The sequence below is a fragment of the Pollicipes pollicipes genome, unplaced genomic scaffold (assembly GCF_011947565.3).
Source record: "Pollicipes pollicipes isolate AB1234 unplaced genomic scaffold, Ppol_2.1 Scaffold_1600;HRSCAF=1878_pilon_pilon_pilon, whole genome shotgun sequence".
In the NCBI taxonomy this organism is placed as follows: Eukaryota; Metazoa; Arthropoda; class Thecostraca; order Pollicipedomorpha; family Pollicipedidae; genus Pollicipes; species Pollicipes pollicipes.
The window spans coordinates 19,300,649-19,312,800 of NW_023595962.1; the positions used below are offsets into that span (position 1 = coordinate 19,300,649).

At 55.3% G+C, this 12,152-nt stretch overlaps 1 protein-coding gene across 1 annotated transcript in view; it reads right to left on the reverse strand.

The window, feature by feature from the left end:
* The window catches only part of LOC119094402 (pituitary homeobox x), a 39,432-nt gene that overhangs the window by 20,494 nt on the left and 6,786 nt on the right, over positions 1 to 12,152 (reverse strand). The gene's annotated exons all lie outside the window — the stretch shown is intronic.

A 12,152-nucleotide genomic window follows, 5' to 3' on the forward strand; every position in this document is an offset into this window, starting at 1 on the left:
TGCCTGTGCCGTCTACACCCACATCGATAACATATCGGCGGGGAAGGCGAAAGCGGCGAGAAGGAGCGGCAGAGGAAACAGCTGTTCACATCTCTATAACTATGAGCATTAGTCATGTGGTGTCGGACGGAAAGAAACGATGTAAAAATCGTGTCAAATATACTTGTGCATTCCTTCGAAAACATCGACGGCTCATTTTTGGGAAAGATGTCATACAATCATGAACTGTCAATGCAAACGAATCTGAAACGTTTCACCTTCCGAATAATGTGTAATATTCTGAGTGATTAGGGCTTTACGACGCACCACGCTGCTGAAGCTATATGATGCCGCCCGCCTCTCACCCTGCCAGGATAGGATGTAGCATTGTGTGCGATTACGGCTTTACAGTGTACTCTGCTGCTGAAACTATATGATGCTGCCCGCCTCTCACCCTGCCAGGATAGGGTGTAGCATTGTGTGCGATTACGGCTTTACAGTGTGCTCTGCTGCTGAGACTATATGATGCTGCCCGCCTTTCACCCTGACAGGATAGGGTGTAACATTGTGTGCGATTACGGCTTTACAGTGTACTCTGCTGCTGAGATTATATGATGCTGCCCGCCTTTCACCATGAAAGGATAGGGTGTAACATTGTGTGCGATTACGGCTTTACAGTGTACTCTGCTGCTGAGACTATATGATGCTGCCCGCCTTTCACCATGAAAGGATAGGGTGTAACATTGTGTGCGATTACGGCTTTACAGTGTACTCTGCTGCTGAGACTATATGATGCTGCCCGCCTTTCACCATGGCAGGATAGGGTGTAACATTGTGTGCGATTACGGCTTTACAGTGTACTCTGCTGCTGAGACTATATGATGCTGCCCGCCTTTCACCATGAAAGGATAGGGTGTAACATTGTGTGCGATTACGGCTTTACAGTGTACTCTGCTGCTGAGACTATATGATGCTGCCCGCCTTTCACCCTGGCGGGATAGGGTGTAACATTGTGTGCGATTACGGCTTTACAGCGTACTCTGCTGCTGAGACTATATGATGCTGCCCGCCTTTCACCATGAAAGGATAGGGTGTAACATTGTGTGCGATTACGGCTTTACAGTGTACTCTGCTGCTGAGACTATATGATGCTGCCCGCCTTTCACCCTGGCGGGATAGGGTGTAACATTGTGTGCGATTACGGCTTTACAGCGTACTCTGCTGCTGAGACTATATGATGCTGCCCGCCTTTCACCCTGGCAGGATAGGGTGTAGCATTGTGTGCGATTACGGCTTTACAGTGTACTCTGCTGCTGAGACTATATGATGCTGCCCGCCTTTTACCCTGGCAGGATAGGGTGTAGCATTGTGTGCGATTACGGCTTTACAGTGTACTCTGCTGCTGAGACTATATGATGCTGCCCGCCTTTCACCCTGGCAGGATAGGGTGTAGCATTGTGTGCGATTACGGCTTTACAGTGTACTCTGCTGCTGAGACTATATGATGCTGCCCGCCTTTCACCCTGGCAGGATAGGGTGTAACATTGTGTGCGATTACGGCTTTACAGCGTACTCTGCTGCTGAGACTATATGATGCTGCCCGCCTTTCACCCTGCCAGGATAGGGTGTAACATTGTGTGCGATTACGGCTTTACAGTGTACTCTGCTGCTGAGACTATATGATGCTGCCCGCCTTTCACCCTGGCAGGATAGGGTGTAACATTGTGTGCGATTACGGCTTTACAGTGTACTCTGCTGCTGAGACTATATGATGCTGCCCGCCTTTCACCCTGGCAGGAGAGGCAATCACAATGCGGAACGTTGCAAAACATCATGTGCACGAACAAGCGAGATTACGCCCTCTAAAACATACGTATTATCAAAAATAGTCCTTTATGAGCGATCACAAATGTATCATCCTCCAAAGGTATGACCGAAATTGGCCCCGGGCGGCTCAGCCGGGCTTTATGAAGCCAGGCCGCTGCGTCACCGGCCGACCGCTAACCAGCTGGAGCGGTGAACACCCTTACGGTCCGACCGCTAACCAGCTGGGGCGGTGAACCACTTCACCGACCCACCGCAAACCAGCTTGGGCGGTGAACACCCTCACCGGCCGACCGCTAACCAGCTGGAGCGGTGAACACCCTCACCGGCCGACCGCTAACCAGCTGGAGCGGTGAACACCCTCACCGACCCACCGCGAACCAGCTGGGGCGGTGAACGTCCTCACCGACCCACCGCGAACCAGATGGGGCGGTGAACACCCTCACCAGCCGGCCGCTAACCAGCTGGAGCGGTGAACACCCTCACCGGCCTATCGCTAACCAGCTGGAGCGGGGAACACCCTCACCGACCCATCGCGAACCAGCTGGGGCGGTGAACACCCTCACCGGCCGACCGCTAACCAGCTGGAGCGGTGAACACTCTCACCGATCGACCGCTAACCAGCTGGGGCGGTGAACACCCTCACCGGCCGACCGCTAACCAGCTGGGGCGGTGAACACCCTCACCGGCCGATTGGTCCAGCTGATGAGCTTTTTATCGCGCGGGCAAACTCATCCGGCTGATCCAAACAATAACACGGGCCGGCACGGCCGCGCCGGGGCGCGCCAAAACGGGCGCGCGAACGGCGCCGACACCGACCGGGCTGTGGGAGCGACGACAGCGACGGAAGGGACGGAGCGACGGAAGGGACGGAGCGACAGAGCGAAAGGAGCGGCGGGAGTGATGGAAGGGACGGAGCGACAGAGCGAGAGGAGCGACGGCAGCGATGGAAGGGACGGAGCGACAGAGCGAGAGGAGCGACGGCAGCGATGGCAGTAGCGAGATAAAATGTCCCACACACATTTGGCAAGGGAGGTACGGGCACGGGTGGGTTGAACATGGTAATAAGCGCCAGATTAAACACTATGAGAGGATGCGCTATGTGACACTTGCCACACCGCAGCTGCCAGATCTGTGTGGCAGCAGCTATGGCCAGTCGCGTTTGAGTTACCAAAATCCTAGCATTCCTTTTTTTCTTCTGGCGCTTCATTGATCTACTATTGTTCACGTCAATTCTACCATTCCAGTTATAGCTTATGCATGAGCCCGCTGGTCTTTGCTGCTTTGTAAGTCTTTTTGTTGCTTTTTGGTAGGCTTCTTCCAATAGTTAGAAGGCCAGCGAAGACCCCTCCAAAAGCGAAATTAAATCCTCCCGTGTGGTTATGACTGGCGGGAGACCAGCATCACCAGACCAGCATCACCAGACCAGCATCACCAGACCAGCGTCACCAGACCAGCATCACCAGACCAGCATCACCAGACCAGCATCATCAGACCAGCGTCACCAGACCAGCATCACCAGACCAGCATCACCAGACCAGCATCACCAGACCAGCATCACCAGACCAGCATCACCAGGCCAGCATCACCAGACCAGCATCACCAGACCAGCATCACCGGACCAGCATCATCAGACCAGCATCACCAGACCAGCATCATCAGACCAGCATCACCAGATCAGCATCATCAGACCAGCGTCACCAGACCAGCATCACCAATATGCACCAGGCGGCCAATTTGATAACACACAAACAAGGGGCAGCCAGGAGGGCCAGCAAGAACAAAACAGCAAAAACAAAAACAAAAACAGCGTCATGGGATCGGAGTCACGGTCTTAAGTGAATATTTATGAACGCACGAGCGACTTTCAGACACCCAATCCAGCGGTCAGGCAATCAGGAACCGTTTAGATCATTAACGCAGTGGGAAAAAGAGATGACCTGAAAGGGATTGGGTACATCAATGGTATTTTGTCATGCTAATATGCTTAAATATGGAGCCTACCTTGATCAGTTACGTGAGCTTTTATTTTGATCAGATTCTTCTAGCAATCATCCCGTGAGGAAGCGCCACATGGCGGGATGTCAATGAAAAGTCGAGGAAAGGTCCCAGTGACGGGTGGAGGCTGGAGCTGTCTGATCTGCTGCGAGAAGACGGCGTTTTCTCACTTTTTGGAACTCATCAGGCTTGTCTCCCCAAACCTGAGGTGCCACAATACCAACGCGTGCTAAGACCACTGCAACCTACAAACGAATCCACGTGTTTTTCTCGTCTCCGTCGCCACCGTCGCCACTGTGAAGTTAAGCTTCACGAAACTCCGTCCCTGGCAACACCTGCCTAGCAAGGAAAGGATTGGGCCTCTACGCATGTGCGTTTCCTCACGCCTCAGCTGTCGTGCGCCGCCCGCTGATGGGACGGAGAGGCGGACCACCCGCTGTCGGTGGTCCTTCCAGAGCAGGACGAGAACGCCGCCGGTGGTCCTCCTCGGGAGTGAGGACCGCCCGCCGTCGGTGGTCCTTCCAGAGCAGGAGGAGAGCGCCGCCGGTGGTCATCCTCGGGCGAGAGGACGCCGCCGTTGGTGGTCCTCCTCGGGAGTGAGGACCGCCCGCCGTCGGTGGTCCTCCTCGGGAGTGAGGACCGCCCGCCGCCGGTGGTCCTCCTCGGGCGAGAGGACGCCGCCCCGTCAGCGCCGCTGGTCGGCTCCTATTGCGGCCCAAACATCGATTCAGGCCGCGTACCTGATCACCGGCCGTTTGTCGGAGCGCTAACGACCTGGCGGCCCATCCGGCGACCGGCTGCACCCCCTCCCCCCCCCCTCCCCGGCCGGGGCTGACCCGTCCGGCGCACGTGCTGCCGGCGGGGAATGCTCAGGACCCAGGCGGCGGGGCCGGCTGGGGACCCAGGTGGTGGGACGGCTGGGGACCCAGGCGGCGGGACAGCTCGGGACCCAGGCGGCGGGACCGGCTTGGGGCCCAGGAATCTAGGAGGGACAAAACCTAGATTCCAGGGGCAGGAATCTAGGAGGGACAAACTGACCTAAAAACTTAGTTTTAAACGGAAAAATGTAAAAACGCATATTCTTGAGTCGAAATTGGAAGGGAGAAAACCCCGGTTGAAAAAAATAGAGGGGACATGTCCCCTCCCCCATGCCCCCAGTAATCACAGTCGTGCGCCGTTTGTCAGGTGATCGCGAGCCTCTGTCGCCTGCTCTGACTGCGCCGCCGCCGCCGCCGCCGCCGCTGGCGGGCGGCCGATCCCCCTGCCCCGTTGGCGGGTCACGTGCCCTCGTGTGACGGTGGACGTCCGCCACCTCCGCCTGTAATTAATGACGCGCCGCCGATGGCCGCTTCAATGGCTCAATAGGGCCGGCGCGGCCGGCGCCCGGTGTCCGTCCGGTGTCAGCCCGGTGTCCGCCCGGGGTCCGCCCGGAGTCCGCCTGGGGTCTGCCCGGTGTCCGCCCGGTGTCCGCCCGGGTCCGCCGGTGTCCGCCCGGTGTCCTCTCGGCGTCCGCTCGGCGTCCGCCGTGTCGCCGCACCGTAATGGTGGTCATACGGCAGTGGTCCGGCCGGGCTGCTCTCAAGGGGCGCCAGTCTGTCCGGGAGGGGGTCAGGAGGGCGAACACACCGCATCAGGGCCCGGGACGCGGCCGGACCGAGCTGGGATCACCGGCGCCGGCCAACAGCCCGGTCTCTCAGCTGTTTACTGCAGCAGCGGCCGATATCGCACACGGAGATCAGGACGAGCTGAGCGAACTGAATCAGCTGGAAGCATTTGGCTTGGTACACGGAATATGGACGACAATGCTGCATTTTCGTTTTCTAGTCAGTTGATGGTTCCAGCTTTAAGACAAAAGTGGGCAAAATCGAAGCAAAAATTGGTCTGGCGAGTTTTGAGGAATGTATAGTTGCTTTTTTCGCACAGCAACCCAGCTTTCTTCGCAAAACTACAACCACGATGCAGACCTCTTTTGGTACGCATCGGCCCAAATGCCTTTAGATAAGCTTGCGGTAGAGGCCTGATGACATTTGATGGATGTCAAATAAAGTTTCACGAGTAGCGCATAACCTTGGTGCTTGTCTGAGTAACTTGGCCCTTTAGCATGCTTTTCGGCTTTTCAAATGCAGATTTTCATTTTCATCATCACACACATTCACATGCTTATGTGAATCTCTTAATGCACGGGGGGGGGGGGGAGGAGGCATTGGGTGTTCGTGGGATAGCCTCTTCCCATTCCTCCTTCTTTGGCTGCAGGTCCCAAACCCATAGGCGGCCGTATCGCGCCAGACATTTGTTGTGATTGTTGTTGTAGTCAGGCGCGATTTTGAAACGGGAATTCCAATGCGTGCGACATGCATTTTGGCAAATTCGACTGATACAGCGCTACAGAATGAGTCGAGGGCAGCCTTTTTCTACGGTTAGAGAGCAGAGAGCACCCGGGTAATCGCGTCAGGGTCGTCTTGTACGGGCCACTAAAGATTTCTCATCATTTTCTTCGCGTCATGGCAAAGGTATCATGCGTCGTGGCGTTATTTTGTCTCCATTATCCAACGGACTGAGCTTGTGAAACGAGCAACACAATGTCCTTTTCCTGGAAAAAGGTAGTAATTCGTGTAAAAAGACACTTTTTAGCCCAGCAGTAGTAAAATAACGGACATGTAACCATTTTTGCGGCATGCTGTTCACTTGCCTGGACCACGATGCTACGAGCGGAGATCTACGCCACATTTGAAGATGCCGTTCTACAAGGTCTTTTTAGCATTTGGTCCGAGACGTTTCATTGGATGGATTCTGGAATCAGCGCCCACCCTCAGCGGTGCGTGTTGGGTGATCCTTGGACCCAAACTCCGATCCTGAATTCCTGGTCAGTGGCAGAGGTCCCAATTAAGAGCATCACGCGCGTCGCCATATTTGAAAGCCACACGTTCCACAAATCGTGCCTTGGGCTAGAGCCATATCGGTCCAGGAGAAAGTGTGCTACTTTCCGCATACCACACTAAGCGTGTTTTTTCGATAACTCAGTCCTTTTAAATGAGTGGTCCTTAAATAAGCCACGATTTGTAAGAGCTAGATCGGCATCTGAAATATCGTCAGGTTTTGCGTACAGTCCTTGGCGAAGGCTGTTTTCTGGCGCCGAGCACTTTAAGCATCTCCACATTGCACTCGCCCCGGCTCTAAGCCCTTTAATCGGCAGAAATACGAGAAGACGCGGCGCGGTCGCCCGCAAATGGTTTTTAAACGACCGGCGGAGAAGGCAGCGGGCCGGCGTCGGGGGCGCGACCCCCGTCCCCTGGCCGCTGGTCATTACCGCGACGCGGCGGCCGGGTCGGGTCAAATTAGCGCGTCATTATTCACGTTGCTCGCGCGGCGGCTTACGGTGCGGCGGCAGCGAGGCCGCGGCAGACCCGCACCGGCTTTACCGGCTGACCGCGGAAGCAATTTGCCATCGGAGACAACGATGTATCAAAGCCGCCCGGCGACTGCGCATGCGCGGTGACGCCGCGCGGCGACATGAAAAGGGTTCAGCGTTCAGCGCCGAGGGCTTCAAAGGCACCGCCGCGCGTGCCGCGATGGTGACAAGTCAATTCAGTGGGCGCCTCCGCTCGGGTACCTTTCTGTTGCCAAAAACGTGACAAGTTGGGCCGCCGGGCTGAGGGATGGCATGGATCGCTCTTTTCGTTTCAAAGTTTGCTTCCACAGAATCTGGGCCCGTAACATTATCATCCAGTTTTGGCTGATGACTATATGGTATGACTAAACTGTATATATCTGCATCTTTGACTAAAGACTGTATGGTGGCACCTATAGTAGCACTGGTGCACTGGTGCAGCACTGGTGTACGGTGGCACTAATCGAATGTGTCAGCGCAATCAGGTTCAGCGCAATCAGGTTCAGCGCAATCAATGTCAGGTTGAGCGCAATGTGAGACAGGGCCCGCCGAACAACACTGCACAGCGCAAACGTTTACGTCGCTGTGCATATTACGATCTGAAAAATACTTTTGAACAGAATGTCACCCTTTCTGCAGGAAAAATGCGCGATCATGTTTTCCCGCCAAAATGACCAACCGTATTTTAAAAATTGTGTAGCATGTCCAATTTGAGATGTGATGAGGTGTGGGAAGTGAAGCTTAAATGCATTAAATGAAGCTCACCCAATGTTGTGTCTTGCAAACATTGCTATTCAAAATGCCGAATAATTTATTTCGTGTTTCAATCATCTCAAGCTGCAAGTAACCCTTTTGGCAACCAGGTGGATACTACTATTTATTATCCCTCGCACCATTCATAAAGGCGTGCGTGGCAGATTAGTTGGGAGTAAGTCACAAACCCACAACCTTCACCCGCTGTTGAAAATTACGGGGGAGAAGCTTCCCAAGCTGCCTGACATGGCACAATACATCTCACGGTCCGCAGTGGTCGTAAGACATGAAAACCCGTCCGGACAGAGGGTCTGGCGGTCCGCCGTGATCTCACGGTCCGCAGTGGTCGTAAGACATGAAAACCCGTCCGGACAGAGGGTCTGGCGGTCCGCCGTGATTGATCACCATCGACAGCCCGCACTGTCTGCACGTGCGCTGACACGCCAGCCGCTTCCGCCGCGCTGTTTCCACTGTCACCGGGCATGACGAGCGTGCCAGGCCGCAGGTCACGGAAGGTCAGGCCGCCCGCGGCGGTTAGCCGCGGACGCTGGGGGACGAGGCGGCGCCGCCGGCGAATCGGAGAGGTCACGAGGGCGGCAGGGATGTGAGTGAAGACCGGAGATCGCTGGGGAGGGGGAGGGCGGGGGAAGGGCGTCCGGAGAGTGAACTCCGACGGCACTATTAGACGTCTGTAAAGACGTGCAACATACTGGCCTGTCGGAGGCATCCAGGGTCTCACTGATCCATTACCATTTTCCTTATTTAGATTCGGTGTTTTCGGTCAAACTGCTTCGCGGAAAGGCGCAGACGCAATCGCGGAAAGCTTAAATTGAGACAAATTATCCGTTGACGTTGTTTAGGGCCTGAAGGGGCCGTGCTAATGGCGCATCTCTGATACACACCTTTCTCCAAACTTGCAAACACGAGCCAGGCACTTCGGTCAGCTCATCCAAAGACAAATAACCCTGCATTTGGACGGGCGAGTGCAGTTTCTGAGCGAGCTCAGACGACTCCGCTGGGTTTGGCTGAAGGGATGCCGTGCTCTCCCCACCCCAGCCGCCGAAGGAGAGAGCGGCGAGGGCAGGGGAGAGGGCCGGGGAGGGGGCGGGCGGGAGGGCGGGCCGCGCGACAGTGGCTGGATGTTTTGATAAGTGATGCGGCGTGAAAAAGGTCCCGACAAAGGGAGTCGCCGAGAACGAAACGCCGCCCGAGACGAACGAGACGGAAACGGCGCGGCAGATACGGGGAGAGACGGGGAGAGCGAAGAGAAAAGGGAGGGGAGGGGCACGCACAGGGAGGGCCACGCTGAGCGGAGCGACAGAGAGGAGGTCGAGGACGCCGACGTACCTCAGAGGAATCATGGAAAATACATGTAGGCAGTCGCTTATGGCAACTGCTCCTCCCCGCGCGAATGAGTGACAAGAATGCCGGGGGCTCATGGATCGAGGTCTCGCCTTTCTCTCCAGCACCCATATCCTCCGACGCGAAATCCCACACCGCTCCTGGCGCATCTCGCGCTTCATCTGCGGCGCGCTTCATGACCCGGGAGATGCTGTTTTAATTCTATCCTCGCACAGTGTGCTTCTCGTCTTCTGGCTACTTCCGATCCTGATGTTGTGCCAGCCAAAGTCCCTTACATCGCTCCCAAGTTGTCCTGCCTGCTGCATGTCATCCCCCTCCCCCTAAAAACGTACCAATACGAGGCGTCACCACGAGGCACCCCTGTGGTACCGTCCGCGCGCGACACGCTGTCCGGTGATGAGAAGCCCGGAAAATCCGGTGCGTCGCGGTCGTCGTCGCCGTCGTCGGTACGTCGTCGCGTCTTCGACGTCGGAGAGAGCGAGAGGGAGGGAGGGGTGGGAGGCAGGCGGGAAGCTCCAGAGGTGGGGCGGTCGCGGCGGGCCATAAAGGCCGCTATCTGCCGTCTATGTACCACTCGTGTCAATAGCGGAGCCAGATTGTTTATCGTGCGCGACGGCAGGCGGTCACCGCTGCCGCTGCTGCCGCGCGGGGCTCCGCAGCAGAAGAAGCTCGCCGGGAGCTGTGGTGGAGTATGTGCTGGCGAGAACCGTGTGTTGTGTGAGAATCCTTAGCCAACCCGGGAGTTGTGACTGAGTATGTGCTGGCGAGAACCATGTGTTGTCTGAGAATCCCCAGTCACCCTAATCCCTGTTATATTGTGATTGATGAAAGAGATGACCAGACGAACGGGGGGAAGACGGGGTGAGATGCATTCGCCATCCAGAGCCGGTTCGGGCGGGGCAGAATTGGGCTCTGACGACGGAGGCTGACTGTGTGCAGTGGGCAGGATTGAGCTGCGAAGACCGAGGCGGTTGACACTGGGCAGAAGCCATCGGCGAAGAGCGAGGCTGACGCAGGGTGGACGCTCCGAGCCGAGCGTGATGCGGGGCAGAAACGAGCTCCGTTGGTGGCTCTGGCAAAGGCCAAAGTGAATATTGCACCGGGATATTGAAACCAGACAGAAGCAAATACACGAAGCGGGGTAGACACGGGGCGGGCTCTGGAGAGCGAAGCTGACTCAGGGCGGAAGCGATCGCTATAGAGCGAGGTTGACGCAGGCCCTGTAGATCGAGGTTGACACAGACCCTGTAGAGCGAGGTTGACACAAACCCTGTAGAGCGAGGTTGACACAGGCCCTATAGAGCGAGGTTGACACAGCCCCGTTTGCCGACGCCTCACGTGTCGCATTACATAGGTCCTAATGGCGACTTACGGAACGCTAGGTGTGCGAACACACGCCCAAATACCGGGGATTTGCCCGTGTACACAAGCTTATATCCTGTCATCAGCAATGACCGCGGAAGGGATGGCTTTGACGGCGTTTGCTATGAGCCTGAGCATGTTCAACACGCTGGCAAACAGTATGGCGTCATTCCGTTAAGACGGCGATCAGTACGTTTTCAGATGGCTTTATCCGCTCCCATGTGAGGCTAAGCCTGGTATCTGTCTCTTGTGGCGGCGGCGGTATAGGAGATAAGTGGTTATTGGCACAGGCATGACAAGAGGGGTATCTCCAGTGAGCAGCGCGGAAGTTTCGACACCTGAAGGCAGAGTAAGTGGTGGTCTTTTGACGCCTGTAAGCGGAACTGGTGACACCTTGTTGAGATTAACAAAATTAGTGCAGCTGTCGTGCACGAATGTCTCCAATGCGTCACGAATGTGTCCATACACGCAACACTCGTGTGCTTAGGATGAACTGTAGGCATAGCGACCATCATGCACTGGTGAGACAATGCACAGTCGGGGTCTGGCATTGTTTTTCTACCCTGCTAGTGAGTGGGCGAGCGAGAACAAATCCGATGACTTTGTCGAGGTCTGTGGGCGACAAAAGAATGCAGCTCCCGTCCCCCCGATGGCTGACCGCCATGGGTGCGGCTTTATGCCGCTTTGGAAGGATTCTGGTGATCAAGGCACGTCTCGACCTTCTCAGCTGGAACAAAATGCCTAGGAGTTCTTTAAAACCTTCAAAACCTCTGCTTTTGGGAAAATATCTGGTGAGGTGAGGTCGAGAGGTGAATCGAGTCACGTAGAGAGGTGAATGCACAATGAGACATCATGCACTGGTGAGACAACATCATGTACTGGTGAGACAATAACTGGATGGGCTATGATGAAGGTGGCAATCCTGGGGAAGCAGCGGCCTCCGGATGGGCCGCAGCTCGCTTGGTGTCCAAAAACCGCGGAGTTAGGTCAAGGTCATGTCAAACCTGGGTGACATTTGTGCACTGAAAAATATTATACTGACCAGCGTCAGTGACAACCTCTCTAGAATCGAAACATTCGGTGAGAGTGATGCAACCCTGATCCTGAGGATCACTGATTCTCGGAATTAAAGTTACATTACTATTCCTGAATTTTTAAGTCTAAAGACGGGATTCGCTGACACTGGTTTGTGTATTCTTTCTCAGTTTGGAAAGTTGTTGCCTCTTCCGGGGAAAAGTATGACTTACACTGATAGTGTCGCCTTCCACTGGCTAGCAAAAAAAAATATGCCAGCCATGCACAAGCTTTTGGAACTGTCAGCATCGCTTAGCCCGTTATTGGCACGTTTCACCTAAGCGTTCTGCGTTTCTTTTCTGTTATAACTCACAGGTAATTGTTACAATTTGCACGTCCTTCCACAGTCCAACTGCCGCTGTTTCGTATTCTATGGCAGACATCAGACTATCGAAAATAATCGGTAACAACG